At 43.9% G+C, this 16,055-nt stretch overlaps 1 protein-coding gene across 4 annotated transcripts in view; it reads left to right on the plus strand.

Moving 5' to 3' along the window:
• Positions 1 to 16,055, plus strand: part of LOC100747251 (SH3 and multiple ankyrin repeat domains protein 3) — a 181,027-nt gene that overhangs the window by 70,799 nt on the left and 94,173 nt on the right. For 3 of the 4 annotated variants that reach the window (XM_012387239.3, XM_012387233.3, XM_012387238.3), the window contains exon 2: positions 2,235 to 2,296. The gene's annotated coding sequence lies outside the window, so the exon portion shown is untranslated. Of the gene's footprint in view, positions 1 to 2,234; positions 2,301 to 16,055 lie in introns of all 4 variants that reach the window. The other variant, XM_024368502.2, reaches the window with a different exon arrangement.

Consider the following 16,055-nt stretch of genomic DNA (forward strand, 5'->3'; position numbering starts at 1 on the left):
ATTAAAATCTAAGGGGAGGAACAGAGCGACGGACTAACCGATCGTTATCCAGCAAGTTAATCCGAGGTGGTTACTCGGTTCCCTAATTACACTCGCTCTTTCACGGTACCAAGTTGCCGCTTACCCACGGCCAGATCCGCTTAAACTGTGCGTTAAATTCGGCCAAGTAACTTGCACCGTTCAGACACCATCTACTCCTCGTTTTCTGAAACACCACCGTCTGCCGAAACATTTTCTCAGCCTGTTACTCGGAGCGTTTTCGAAATCGCGGATGGAACGCACGATTTTCTGCACGATCTCTACGAATCGTTCCTGGAAATTAGTCCGGCCGGGGTGGTCCAGTCTCGTCACGCCACGTCTCGGTCCATGCCGATTGAAAGCGAACGCGTGGTTCTCGTTTAAAAAAGCCGAATTACCGGCGGTTTCTTTCTCGGTTTTCAGCGGATAATTAATAGTCGCGTGAGCGAGCCGGAATCACGACGACTATTCGTTTTTTCGTCGGTGTTTTTGCAGTTCCAACGTGGGTAGCGCGTGCAATGCAATTCGCTTTGGTTCGTCGGTTTCATCGCGTTCATCGCCACGCGAATTTTATAGATTTTTCTCTGCCAGCGAAGATAATAAAGGGACATAATTGTTTACCGAACTGGACGTGTTAGCGATAGCGATGGCGACTGAGCGGAGTCGATTTCCGAGAGACGGAGATATAAACATTCAAACGAGAGCTCTTGGTCGATGACGAATCGAAAGAGGGGACGAAAGGATTTCGCAGCACCTGCTTCTTTCCATCTCAATTGATTCATTTATACCGCGTCGTAATTATAGCGATAACTAAGCGTTTTTTAAATGAAATTTCTAAAACAGATCGAGATATACTTTGTACGCCATAATATTTAATTTTTCCAAACCATCGTATCGCCTTTGTTATCTAAGACATTCGCGTGGTCGAAAACTTTTTAGTCGTCGGAACTTATCGTGTTTTAATCGCTGGAAAAAATTGAGTAACGCGGCTCTCTCACCGATGATCACTCGATGCCACTTAACGTGATAAGAAAAAGAACCAAGGAAATACGAGTTTACGACTGTGAGCATAAGAAAGTAAACACACTCGCTTAAAAATCAGATTTCATACAGAGAATTAGATCTTCTTATGTACTCGTGGCTTTATCTTATCCGCGTTCTTTATCGTCGCTGTTTGATAACCCTATAGTTCTCGTTCGCTGATACAGTTGTTAAACAGACGCAAAGAACGAGCGTAGTAAAGAAATTTCGAGACTGTTTACGCATCGAACAGGAACAGCGATAAAGGGGAATGCCGAGGAGCAAAGGATGGTGCTAGAAATTGAATCGAAATAGCAGGGAAGGTACGTTATTCATGACGAGGAAGAGAATTGGCGAATCGGTAGTGCAGGAGGTAGCGATACCTCGAAACGCCTTTTCCCTGTTAGGTTTCCGAGGAAATGGAATTCTTTGTCGCGTTTGCTTTGGTTACGGCATCGATCGTTTCTGCTTTGAACGTCGAAGCTTCTCGGAGTACGAGCGTTTATTCTGGAGAAGCTGCGAGCTGTTCGCGTACGACCAAGTCAACCACGCGTTTGCTAATCAGCTTATCGGTAATCTGTAAACAGATTACCCTGGAAAACAAGCTGTTGGCATTGTGTAACGTTGATTTATCGCCAGTACGAGCGAGCTTGCCCGTCGATCCCTTCCCTCCTAATAACTTTCCATTTTCTCCATTCATCTTGAATCTTGTGATAATCGATATTTGACGTTAAAGCCCAACGATCGATATCTGCCTACCTTGCTTCGGATATCTTGTTTGCTATTTCGAAACCGAAGGAAACTAAAGTTCTATCATTTTCCTTCTGTCATCCCGTTTTTCTTCGGTTTAAAACATATCGTCGTTATCTCGTAAAAGCTTGCCTAGTATAGTTTGAAATATTAACTTTAAATATAAACTTTGAATATTGAGAAATATCTTAAGAAACGAATAAACGCAGAATATTTTTATTAAAGTAGGACAGAATTACGCATCGGGAACGATTCTCTCGAAGAGACACGAAATATGTACCAGATATGATCCTCGAAAGGATCGTCGTCCATCGAACGATTTCTTTCTTTTTTTTCTCCTTTTTTCCGCTAACGGCGAACGAGGCAGACGCGAGTAGGAAGTTTCATTGTGAGCGAGATATAACGGTGAATTAGCTGCTAAAAGAATGGCTTGTGTTTCGTTGCAGATGCTGCTCTTGCCATACCTTCTTCGTCCATATCTGGTCGGCGAGATTGCGCTCCGATTATGGTGAGTAAGTACCCCCTTCTCTCTGTTTGCTATCAATTATTTATGATGCTGCGGCACACAGTTCCATGTTTCGATACGCGCAAGGACAACAACTTCCAATAGAGAAGGGATATTTTGACCGAATTTTCATTCGAACGATGATCGCTCCTCTGGTGCCAAGTCGGAACGATTCGAAAACCGCTAGTTAGCCGAACGCTCGAGGATCTTTTGATCTCGAGACAAAAGCTACCACTCGAACGAAAGCGCTAAAAGCATGCCGTTGCTTAGCGACCCGGGGAACAACGCTAAAACGAACCGCGTTGCCGCGACGTTCCCCGTTAACCTTTTCATTCTTCATCCGCCACTATTTCTTCTTCGTTCTTCCGCTTTTCCCTGCTATTCGCGATCGAGCGAGTTACACAGCCCCGAAGACTTTTTCGATTAAACTTGCCCTCGACGATTCGCAAATTGTTCCATCCGCGCGACGAAAGAATCGAGAATTGAATTTCCATCGAATTTCCATCGAATTCCCGCGCTCGATCGCCCACGACAACCGATTTTTCTTCTCGCTCTCGAAGGATGCACGTGTCGGTGTATAAAGCGTGGCTTAAGGTGAGTTTAAACCGAGCGGACGCCCTCTCTTTTCCCATTTTGCTGGAATTTGGTAAAATGACGGCGTAAACGAACGTCGATTCGACGTCTGACAATTGATCTAGAACGCTGCAAAAAAAGCTTGCTCGATTCCTTGAAGTTTTTCGTTCGATCGCTACGAACGTTCGATTTCTAATTCGGCGTTAACACATTTCGTTCGGAAATTTGAATAAAGCGAGAGAAAAGCGAGCGTTCGTTCGCTCGGTCTAAACGCACCACTGTAGATTACGGAACATACCCGTACTCAGTTGGACGTGTTTTGTTATTTGCGCATCGTGCGAACGATGATATCGCCACGATCTTTAGTTGTCGGAAACTAGGACGCAGGCTAGCGGCGCGCGTTACGCCGCTGAACTTTGTATCGAGCCGCAATTCCGCTTCGCGAGTGATCGTTCACTAGGTTGCACGCACGGTATTATTAATATTAACCCTCGAGGAGCTGACTGAAACGAGTAACGCGGTAAAAAAGTAGTGCATTATCGTTCGTTCGACTTACAACGATAAGACCGAATCGTGCGAATAACAGACGTTCCAAGCTTCTCCGCTATACTCGATACACGGACTAAACGTAACTCGACAAACACGTACTTTGGTAACCTGGTATCGATTAATCGGTTCTAGTAATCTAGGCGCCATGGAACAGCACGTTCCAGCGTAACGAACGTATGGACTGGAGATCGTTGCCGTGGTCAAAGGTTTGCTCAAAGATTAACGCGTTAAACCGTACGAGAACAGACAGGTGTCGATCGAAAAACTGTGTGCGATCGTTCGTTTTTCCACGCATCAGATCGCGAATTGAAAGAACGAATAAACGAACATATTGGTTAGCAGCAATAGCTGGATCATTGGCGTGGGCTGTGTTTATATTCGAACGTAACTGTTTTATTGACCGAAGCTTTTAGGAAATTTGAACAAATTCTAGAAGTAAAATGATCGTATTTAAAGATGGACCTTAATAGTAACGGAATTCAGAAGGCGAAGCGTGTTGCAAAGTTTTCGGCGACGGTATACTTACGTACGCATAAATGTACGTTACTTTACCGCTGTATATACATCGCTTTGTATTCAGAGACGCTGCAGCACTCCGTTACGATACCGTGCGAGAAAAATTCGCTAGCCTAAAACGATGCTAGGCGTCGCCCGAAGGCGATCGACGTTCGATCGGAAGAGAAGGATCTTGAGAGAAGGGCGTACAGGTATACGCATAGGTAACACGGTGAATCTGTACCGTAGTAGATCGTAATCGAAATGGTTGCAGCAACCTGGCGTTTTGTTCCTCGGTGCTTGTCCGCGCTCTTGATTTACCGTTACCACTTCTTCGCTGCTAGCCGAAGAACAGAGTCCAGCCTCTAATCTCGCGAGCACCGTCGTCTAATTAAAAGCTTCGAGAAAAAATTGCTATTTGCCTCGAACGGTAGATTCGCCGATAGCACAAGCTGCACCTTGACGCCGCGGCGTGCATCCTGTCGCGAACTCGAGCGCACTCCGACACGAGCCGCTAGTACGCGTGGTATTTGTACGCACGGTACAGTTAGGATCCGCGTTTAACCGTCAGACTTGTTCGAACCGAGACTTCCTGCTTTCGTAATACGATGGAATACCGTACAGCTGCGAAAATCTGCGATAACGCGCGTTCGCTGTTTTATTTGTCGGCGTTGATTTTTCGCCTGACTAAATTGGGCATTAATCGCGATCGAGACGAATCGATGATCGTAGAAGTTTGAACGAGCGTGATAAAATAGCAGCAATTAGACGCGCGGTCATCGATCGCGACGACGTTACGACGATAGGTCGCGTAGCTGACATATTTCTTCGGATATATTGATTCCGCTCATTGAACACGTGTCCGACTCTGCATCTAATTGAACGAAGAGACCACTCGAATTATTAACCCATTAACCCTGCAACTCCCATAGCCCAGATTGTGATACATTGTGAGAAATTCTCCGTCGACGATGGAACGATAGCTTTCAATAATTTATTTTGAAACAGATGCGAAATATATATCTTCGTTCTTCTTATTTTCATTACAAATTACAAATCCTTTTTATCGTGTTTCATCGAACGACGATCAAATAATACGTTTTACGCTTGCAAGACGCGGCGTACAGATGTCGAACGAGAAACTAGCAGTTTTCCTGTGAACATAGGGACATTGAGAATAAATTGCAAACAACTAAACTAACTACGAACATCGATCGACGACGAAACGATTCCATGGTAAGTACGTTCGAATCGTTGAGTGAGTTGAATCGAGTACGTTGAAGTGGTCACCACTTCTAAGAAAACTCTACATCTGGTCTTTTTTTTGTTTTCTCAAGCACCGAAGCCATCGACAGCGTGTAGACAAAAGACTACGACGAAGACAGACCATAAACAGTAGACAAGTGACGTTGGCTTCGGGGTTTTTCAGTTATTGGGTAACACAGCTAGCGTGCGGATCTGGACCAGCTCAAATTGTATTCTTACTTATAATTACGCTTCTATTTACATATATTTTCTACCTTACAATTTATCCACGAGTTTCTCTGTTTACACATCGAATAACCTCAACAAAATCAATTCGTGCAGTCGAGAAGAAGCTTAACGAAGGAGTCTGGTTTCGTCGGGTTTTTTTTTGGTCCAGGTAGATTATTGGCCCGTGCAGTACAAAAGGACCGATCCGAGCTCGTTTGCATTGTACAATCGTGCATTGTGTACAGAACCACGTCACAGGCTGGCCCACTTTCTTTACCCTCTTATTTCTTCCGTCGCACCCTAAAGCCCCCGGCTGTCGAGCTTCAAAATTAATAAGACCATTGCTCGACACATCCTGACCTTGGCCTTTTGTTCACCGTATCTGCGTCATTCCGCGAATACCCGCCTCTACTACAATCGATACGACCACCTTCTTCGAGTTCCAATCGCAGCGCGGCGTCGCGAAGAAAATCGTAAACTCGTTTGTCGCGTTCGTTCGAAAGCGTCTGGCGTTTTCATTTATCGATAGACGTGAAAGGATAGGCGCGGCTGGAAAACCCACAACGTCGAAAAGATCGCCCGAACCTCTTTCTCTTTCCAGCGAAACTCGACGAATCGCATTCGAGGCACGTGCTCGCGAACACGCGTCGATCGTGCTAATTCGAGCGGTGCACCATCCGCCTCCCATGTAATCGACACAACGATCATTTTTTTCTTGTACGGTTTGGACAACGACGAAACGTTCGATACACCGGGACTCAGCTTGCTGGGACTTCTTGCACGATCGAATTAACGTTATTAGCGAAATTTTACGAGTCGGGAGTTGCTAGGACGTTCAGCGAGCAAGTTTGACAATAAGAGAAATGAAACTCTACACGTTTCGCTAATCGTAGATCGTTTGATTATTCTCTTGGACGCGTGGTTACAAAATCGCAAAAGAGAAGCCTAGGATTTATAATTCCTAATCTATTTATAATCTGATCTCTCGTTGGCTGTTTTTCATATTCTAAAAGTGCAAGATTAGTTATCGATCGAGCTCTTTACTTAATTGCTTATTTATTACGCATTTATCGGTTATTTGATCCTTCTTTCCGCTCGAAAGATATTCGATTACGAGCGAACCATTCATGTTCCCCGTTGAGAAGATTCATAACTGACGAAGTGCTTCCCATTTATCGAATAAAATTCCATAAACGATTAGTTTTGCCACGATGCTGGAGCGAGTTCAATGAAACGTAAAGAAAAACGAGAATCGTGCAGAGAGAGAGTGAGAGAGAGAGAGAGAGAAAGAGAGAAGAAATTGAACTTCCAGCGAAATAATTCGATCTGCAATTCGATTGGGCAACTCGATCATTCCACGGAGTTAGTGCCGTGCATGATCGACAGATTCGCGGCTACGGGAATCGCTGATCGCCTCCGCGGATTATCGATAACGATCGAACATCGGCGTGATTCTAATCGCCACTTTGGCAACCACTTTATACGATAGATCGAGTTTGTACTCAAGCAGTCCAGGCGAAAGAACGCCGCTCTATAAAATTACTCGCCAACTTTGTAATCGAACTTACAACGCGAAATTCCTTCGTTCGTTCTAATTCGAAATCGATCGATCCGTAAATTTCAACGACTCGTGGAGACAGTGATTTCATTGCTACGTTATTATGGAAATTCTTACGTCACTCTAACGCCGTGTAAAAATTCCAAACGCTAGATATACATCACGGGTCACGAAAGTAGTCGAATTCTTATCGCAGAAAATTACTAGCTCGCCGTAACTGGATCCTGATTATATCGGTAAAATTTGTTGACGAGACGTTTATCACAAAATCTATTAGATACGATTGAAGATATGACCCGAAAAGAAGATTAGATACATCTTAACACGATCGGCACGTTAATCCGGTTTATTGCTTAACTTAGTTACGATCTTTGCTGTCTTATCATTACGATTGCGCGAGATTGTTGAAACGAATATCTTTGGAACAAAATTGTAAATCAATATCTCATCGCCAAAGATTTCTAGTTAGAACGATGATAGTTGCGCGTATTAATTGTAGTCTTTACGACTTCAACTTCGATACCAAATCGGAACGATAGAAGTAGAATCGATCGAAATGGTCGGGCAATCGGGCCGCGTTCTCGTGTGACTCAGCTGGCTGGAATTTCGCGACACGCGATACCGGGCTCGAGCGGCGGTTTATTAACGCGGCACGGGTAATTCTGACCACGATCGAGCATTAGAAATGCCCGTAGCCTCCCGAGAGCACGCATACACTAGACCGTGAAAGGATTCCGATCGCAACGCGTACGTTTGGCCACGGAATCTCGTCTGGCCGAGCTAACGACACCTCTCTTCATTTTTGTTCATTTCGTACCACTTTTATTTATATCGCTTTTTAAAAAGCTCGTAGCTGATAACTCGGAATATTAGCTTTCACCAGACACGTTCTTCATTCGCAATTCTGCGCTTCTCAAGTATCATACTGGACCAATGGAATAAATCAAAGTGAAGTAAATCGATGAATTTAATAAGCAGTTAACTGAATATCGCGTGTTAAAATTTTTATTCAAAATTCTGTAACTCTTCTCATACTTGTTCATTTATTTGTTTATTACCAGACGTAACTTCTTTCGAAATGAGGATTTTAATCAATTTTTGAAAGTATTCGTACCCTGGGAATTATTGAATTCCAAATAATTAATAATCTTCAACGATAAACGTGGACGTTTACGGCAAGGAATATAGAAATAATAATTCACCGCAATATAACTGTGAATTTCAAGAGGTGGCCGCGATATTATCGACGCAATTATTAAATGGCGATTAATGGTAGAAATGTCAAAGAACAGTATCCTGAACTGCGATCAAATTTTTCACCAAAGCATGCCTCTTGAAAATTACATTAAATAACAGAAAATTAACGATAACGTTGCACTCGTACGTGGCGCTCTCAGCCGTTTTAATTGGTCGCCGAATCTTTTTATTAACTGTACGGTTCTCTCTGCTGGTGCCTTTCGATTCTACCCAAAAAACATGAAAAATGTCGAAAGTTTTGCCGGTCCTAACTCGGTGTCCAGAGATCGCGTTGCTCAACTTTCTCTCTACAGAACGCTATGCGGGAAAATCACAGTCGAAAAGGTTCTTTGGCCAAGAGAAATGCGTCGTTACGGTAGGTTACGAGACAAGGTGAACGAGGTGTGGAGGTTTTGCAACGCCACCGCGACTCGTTGCACATTTGTTTCCGCGAGCATCGCGGGATATTTTTATATAGAATGAGTTTGTTCGATCTCGATGGGAATGTACCGTGTGCCAGAGAGCACGGAAAAGTTGAACGTCGATTACGTGCAAACGGGAGAACGGCGAGAGCGTACACCGTATGTATACCATAGGTGTACACGCCAGAGAAAACCGGTCCTTTATAATTACAGGGTCCACCGCGGACAGGCCGTCCACCGATATACAAGGGTACGCACCCTGAATAAACGTCCGGCGAGCCACGCTAGTGATTTCGGTCTTTCCTTTTCGCCAGCGATCTCTAATCGTTCGCTCGTTTCAGCGCGTGTGTCTGAATGCGGCGGAATTTTTAGACGCCGTGTACGTGGTCGAGGTTGGCGAATTTTTACAGAAACTGAAATAAGATAGTAAAAGTAGATTTTGCGTTGTGTATAATCGATGGATGTACAGTCCAGCTCGCAAGTATTAGAACGTCCGTTAATCTCGCACGAAACGTGGTCGATCGATCGAGATACCTAAGGAAACGATTAATTATATATTCGCTTAATTAGAAGCGAATGTTAAATTAATAGGGCAGAATTATACGTACGATTTATGTGGCATTTTTTTCTGAGATTCTAGACGAGATAATAATCTCGAGGCTGTGAGCTTATTTTATTAACTTAAAGGGCTGTAAAAAGCGATAATTCCACTCATGCACGCTGATCGAGTATTTTAACGTTTCCTTTCATCAACCTAGTATTTAGAAACAGATTTCACGAATAAAGATGTACCATTATTTATCATTATTTGAATTCGCTATAATTAACAAATACCACGTAATCGATGTAATCTACGTAAACGATAGATCGTTTCATGGATAACGTGTTTTATCGATGTACCGTGTATACATTTCTTATTTTAAAACGCAATATCTACCGAGATTTCTCGTTTTATCTGGTATCCCTCGACTACCCCAATATTTATGAACGGGGTTGTACGTATAAACGGCCGGGCAGTTTGATCGATCAGAGCTGGCGCTACTATGGAAAACCACCTGCCATCTTCTGTAAGCTTCGTGTCAATTTTTCACTCGGCGAAGTTGAAGATAATCTTACAGCCACGGTGGGTGGTAGGAGTTTCTCTCGCCGAAGATTTTACACGGCACGGATTAAAAGGTAAAGGCACGCTATCGAGAATGAAGTTTAAAAAGAGCAACTGGGAGGAGGCTATCGCGAGGTCCATGACAGGGATGTAGTTCGTGCACGACTCGGATCGGCAGCCGTTCGAGCTGCGAAAAGAACGCTATCGTGACCCGTCAACTTTGCATGTTGATGTTCAAGGTAGACGCGACGGTTGTGTGCGTTTTACGTTTCTTTGGTGGCACGCAGAACTAGACACGACCATGTGCCGTACAAAAGCATAGCAGGAGAATCGAACGTGCACACGAATCTGTCTAGCTGCGGGCTAAAATAAAAAGCAAGTGCTCTGATCGATAATTTATTCGGTTGCTTTGTTTCGTTTTTACAACTATGCAGCCATTTTGAAAGCTACCGTGGATTTTGCCGCGTCTGACTTTGCTCTTTCGATACAACTGTTGAGTTGGCAACTAAGTGATTGCGGATTTTGTCAATACCACCTAATGACAGAATCCGCAATCACTTAATTGCCAACCCAATAGTTATCTGTCGACACGATCGATATTAAGGTAAGGAATTCATAATGATTCGCGTATCGTCGTAACTATTCGTATAGTTGTATCAGGTTGTCCGAAAACTTTCTTTCGTTTTATGAGGAAATAATAAGCGTACAACGTTATTTTGTCGAATTACGTACGATCCATTTTGTTCTGTTGAGATAAACACCGCGACATTTCACAGACATTTCACTTGGTTTCACGTTTGTACGAAGGTACATCGTTGTAAAAGACACGTTTGCGAAAGAAAGACACTTTCCGGACAACCTTTCTTCGCGTACTCGTGCGATGTACCGGCTCCACGACGAAAGGACCAATTTCTTCGAGAGTGAATTTTTCAAAATTAGCCATCGATAATTCGCACGTGTATCTCAAGCGCGAAGTATTAAATGGAATTATAATTTGTTGAATAATAACGATAACATTTTCATAAGGTGTAGGAAAGCTTCCGTGGATCACTGTACGTACGCGTTGTACGAAGCTGTTGCGATAAAAGTATACATCGAGTATTACGAAATTTATTTTCGACAAAAACGTACAATCTCGATAGCCTTGTATTCTTTCAAAGCGAACGATATAAAACAACGGCGACTTTGACGGTGAGCCAATATCGAGTCAGCATGACTGTACACACTCGCGCGGCACGCTTCCTACGCAGTTGCCGCTTCGAATCGATTCTTTTAAATGGAAAATCCCAAACGACGTCGTGGTAGTCGACGCGGTAATCGAACGACGCGGCACGATATTAATTCACGAGCAATTAATCCAATCAATTTGCATAAACTGAATTACCGATAATTGCCACCGCAATCGGTGAAACAATGCAGGTTACGAAGTTGATCTAAAATGTAAATAAATTTAACGGTCGATTCAGACGGGGTAAAAAACGATGTTCCTCTCGCCAACAGGCTTTTTGCCCTTATACCGCAGGAGGTGTCGAAATCAATGATAGGGGTGAGGGGGTTGGCCTGGTTGGAATAATAAAAAGAGCCGCGATACACGCGTCGAGAACACGATGGGTGTGGTCGATATATTCGGCCAGCGTTTTTCTCGCTCCCTTTTTCAGCCTTATCCCTTTTTATCCGGGCTCGCGAGATGGCTGCGCCGCGCCGGGCACTAATTCTAACGTCGCGGATCAAAGAGCCACGTCCCGCCTAGCTCATTAGTCATAATGACGCCTCGATGCCTGGAATTAACGCCGATAGACGACCGCGCCACGGCCAGATTCCCCGCCAGTTGATCGACCAGAATTTCGCGCCGCGCGTTAGGTATAAAGAGTAGCCCGGAGCAGAGTGAGAAAAAAGAAATAGGAAGATTCGCTGTCGGCCCTTTGGTCTGAAAGGCGAAAATTCTCTCACGCTGCCTTCTCGCCGACGACCGGAGAAAGTGGATGGACTATCGATCGAGTGTCCGACGCCGCGGTGCTTCCGAGGAAATTGAAAATAAAAATAGCAGGTATACGGAGACGAGTAACGGCTGTAACGAGCGTGAACTCTATAGAAACGCGGCAATAGGGCGATTAACCCCTTCCCAACATAGCGGTCTGCGATGGAAGGATATGTTTACATTGCAATACGAATAATTTACACACGATACGGTACGATGTAAGTTTTCGTCAACGACAATGATCGCGGACAATTTTGTTCGTTCAATGAGGGGAAAATAAAATGCGTTGGTTTGCAGTTTATCGTGGAATAGATCGTAAAATAGATGTAGTCTTCGAAGATGGCGCTACCAATGAAGCTACTATTTGTCGTGGATTATTTAAATTTCCTAGCGATATCATCTTCGAGAATGAGAATGTATCTACGAGGTATTTATAAAACTGGAAGCGACGACATTTTTCGAAAATAACGTTAGAAAAACGTCGTATCTCGATGTGAAAACTGTGACCAGTCCAACGACGTAATATACTTGCAACTAAATTAATAATGTTACTCCGCTGAAAAGCGAATACGCAGATATTTATTTTAGCGAAGCAAACGTTTCACGCGTTACGATCTCGTACTTATATAGCTCGTGATACGATCTACACGAAAATGGCACATGGAAAATATAAACACAATATGTTTTACTCCGTTAATTAAAATTTTTATCCTCGCGCAACAGACGTCGCATAGATCCTAACGCCATTGAATTCCATTCCACTCTATGGCAAACAAGTAGATAAAACGAAGAAGCGTGGTAATAAGAGAGAAGAGAGGAAAAAGTGGAAGTACGATGCGGGAGGTATGCCCGGCAGCGGCGCCAGCGGCGTCCCGTGTTTCGCATTTAATTAGCCACCATATGCGGCAATTAATTAAGAATTTCTCGCGGTATCGATGGTTTTGTCAACGCTACGCGTTAACCGTCCCAGATCATTTTCAAACAAAGAACACGATCAGTGACAATCCTACTTATAGATTCTCCTCCTTCCCTTTTTCCTTCCAAGAACCAGACATGTACATAGAATTACAATTCATCGTGTGGAAAGAACGTACTTCCGATCGTAGTCTGAAAATTCGACTCACGGTGTTTAATTCGAGGTAGTGTGGAAGGTAGGCGAGCGCTACTTGCATCGGCGTGATCACGTTCGCGCTCAAAGCAGAATTCCACTGCGAACGAACGCTGCGCGTACCGTTGGCGTGGCGCGCGATAACCGGTAATAGCCTGGACGGTAACAGTAACAGTGTAACTGACCTACAGACTGCTCCACACCTGGATGCATCTCGAAAGCTGTGAGAACGGCGGCGCGTGCGCTCGCGGACTGTTCTTCCGCGTGCTGTTCGATCATTCCGATCGTTCTCGTTCCTCGTGAAGCTAAATTATTCCGATAACAACGTTGCCCGTTATAACAAGACGGATTTTTTTTATCGTAGAGGAGAATTTTCGTCGGAGGAAAAGTAGCACGGTCCGTTAACGAGGTACGGAAGGAAGGTCTTCCCAAACGAGGTAATTAAGAAGAGGAACTGCACGCTGATGAATCGTTCGACGAGGATGACGTTGCGCGTGGTCGATGCGAGTTTTCCACCGTCCGTATCGGGGCCCTGTCTAGCCCCTGGAAATTCTAATTAACCGCTCGACCGTGTCGAAACCTTTCGATCCGTCGGTTCTCACACTGCTCCTCGAAACGCACGAGCGACGCGAGATTCCCAGAAGGTTGCAGGGAAATGCAATCGAGTGCGTTCACGCGCGCTCGCCGTGCCCCGGCTGAATAGAAAGGGATTGCGAGACGCGAGAAAATCTTACGAATCGGGCCGTTCGATCGGGAAAAATCCCCGAAGGCTGATCGAACGCCGAGAGTTCAGAGTCTCTTCGTTGCAAAGTACAAGGCGCCGAAAATTTGATATTCCTTTTGGAATTTCTTTGGTACGAGCGATCACCTTTTAGTACGATCCTGACCAATCGAATTCGAATCGATAAGATGGCGAAAATTGCTGAAAGAAGAACCTGTAGGTTTATGGTAAATACGTATAGATGTTATTTTCTAGCGAAAGATCGAATTGTTATAAAATCATCGTAAGATTCTGAAAATACGAAATCCCTTTGAACGAAGATACAATACAACCGCAGATTCGACCACGATCCTGGCAAATTGAATTCGGCTCGAAGCAATCGAGAGGCTTGCGTCGAGAACCACTTTTGTCAAATTTTTCGACCTTTTAGATGATAACGTAAATTACCAATTCAAACGTATCTAATATTAGAAAAACTGGAACTGAAACCTCCCGCACAGTTTACTCGATTCACCGTTCTGTCGTGTGGACCTTCTTCTCAAAGGAAGCGCTTCTATTACGCAAAGGAGTTACAGCTGCGAGGGAAAAAGCTCGGTATAAGTGCAAACAGTTAGATGGAAAATGTTTAAGAGACTGAAGAGTGAGTTAATGGATCGATAGGAAGGAGATTCTTCCGGTGGGAAAGATCGTCGTGAAATGGCAATCGAGCGAACCATTGCGTTCTTTATATACGTACGATGTACACTCTTGTATACTCTGCTCTCAGCGGTTGATCGGAAGAAAACCGGCGATTTAGTCAACTGGCAAGCGTGTTTTGCTCGATGCACTTTCCAGGAAGCGTCGATCGAATTAATGTCTCGGCGTAGCGCGACCAAACGCGCGTCTGATGTTACATCGGCCGTTACATGTAGGGGATGATAACACGTTTCATTAATCATCCGTCGAAAGGGGCAAAGCCCTCGGTCTTACCGGTGTTAATTATTCCCACGTGTAGAATCGAACCGACGAACCTTCGAGGACGAGTTAAAATAAACGCGCATCAACTGCATCTCGAAGCGTTCCTCCTTTGGTTCTGCTCGACTATGTGCTCTTGGTGGAAAGAATATAGTCAGGTATAGCTATAACATAGCCGATATAACTACGAATCAAAGCGTATTAAACGTATCAAGTGGACGTGTCGTTGATCTAGTCGCAGCTAGAACCATACAGACACACTCGTCAGTTGGAAATGACGCCAAAGCGAAAGCATCTTGAATTTCAGATTGCAAACGTGATTTATGAATTAAACGTCAACGTATCTAACGTTGTAAGATTATAAGATTGCAAGTTAACGTCTTACTGAAAATGCTCGAGAACCATATTTTTTTTTTGTTAATATTCATTCAAAAATTTCTGTTTTAGCAATCGAAACCAGTGTATGTGCTTTGAAGCTTGATCAATTTTACAAATTTTTACAATTTTACATTAGCTTATATAGAAGACGAAGATGTAGAAAAATTCGCACGATATTGTAATTCTCTGAATAATCGTCTTGGCACGATGGTTGCGAACAAGTCGCTCAGATAACGCCGAGGAATACCGTGAGAGTGATCGGTACGCGGCTGCAAACGTGGTCACCGTGCTTCCTGGTTTCTCGCGATTTTCATTCATTGTGGTGCCCGGCTCGCGTTTCCTTTCGATTCAAATCGACTGCTGAATGAATCTCTCGCTCTTAGGTGGCTGCTGCGGTTTAGTCAGTGGTAGACCTAACCTACCCACAAACAAGTTCCTTTAACATCGCGGCCAATATACGTTTCCCGCTGTATAATTTCTTTTATTAAACCGCATTTGATAAAATTATCGGCCTGCGTGTAGGATTCTTTCGTGTTTCACTTACTTTACGAACGTGACTGTGTAAGCTGAATTGAAAACGTTCATACGTTTAAATAATACGGTAAAAATTAGCTTCTTTTCGTTAACTTGCGTGTTGCTTAAATTCACTCGCGTAATTCGCCATTAAATTTAAACTAAGAATAAAGCAGAATTTCCACGTGTTAGAAAAATAAAGAAAAATATCTTATACATATACTGGATCCATTTACACAAATTTTCCGTAATTAAAATATAATTAGCCACGTTTCTACGCGTTCCATCTTCCACCGTACCATCGTATCGTACACATGCATATCACGTAGAACGTGCTATACAAGAGAACCACGCGACCCAAAACCTATCGATTATTCGTGTCTATCATAATCTATTACGTAACAAAGTAGATACAACTATAACTACACGAGAACTCGAATCATCGTATCTTCTCGCTATTCTATTCGATAGTTGCGGTGTAGAACGAATGTGCATTTTGTCAGCGGAGAATCCCTCGCGTCTCGATTAGAGAAAATAACGATGGCGCGTTTAAACGGAATCGGTAGCGGCTCATCTGCTTTCAGGGTGCGTCAGAGATCGCGTTGATCGGTCTGTGTGGGTCCGCGCGTTCCATCGAAGCCCGAGGGATCGACGACTTCCTCTTTCTCACGTTTGGCTCCGCGGTTTCGTCGCGACGCGACG

The sequence above is a fragment of the Bombus impatiens genome, unplaced genomic scaffold (assembly GCF_000188095.3).
Source record: "Bombus impatiens unplaced genomic scaffold, BIMP_2.2 scf_0463, whole genome shotgun sequence".
In the NCBI taxonomy this organism is placed as follows: Eukaryota; Metazoa; Arthropoda; class Insecta; order Hymenoptera; family Apidae; genus Bombus; species Bombus impatiens.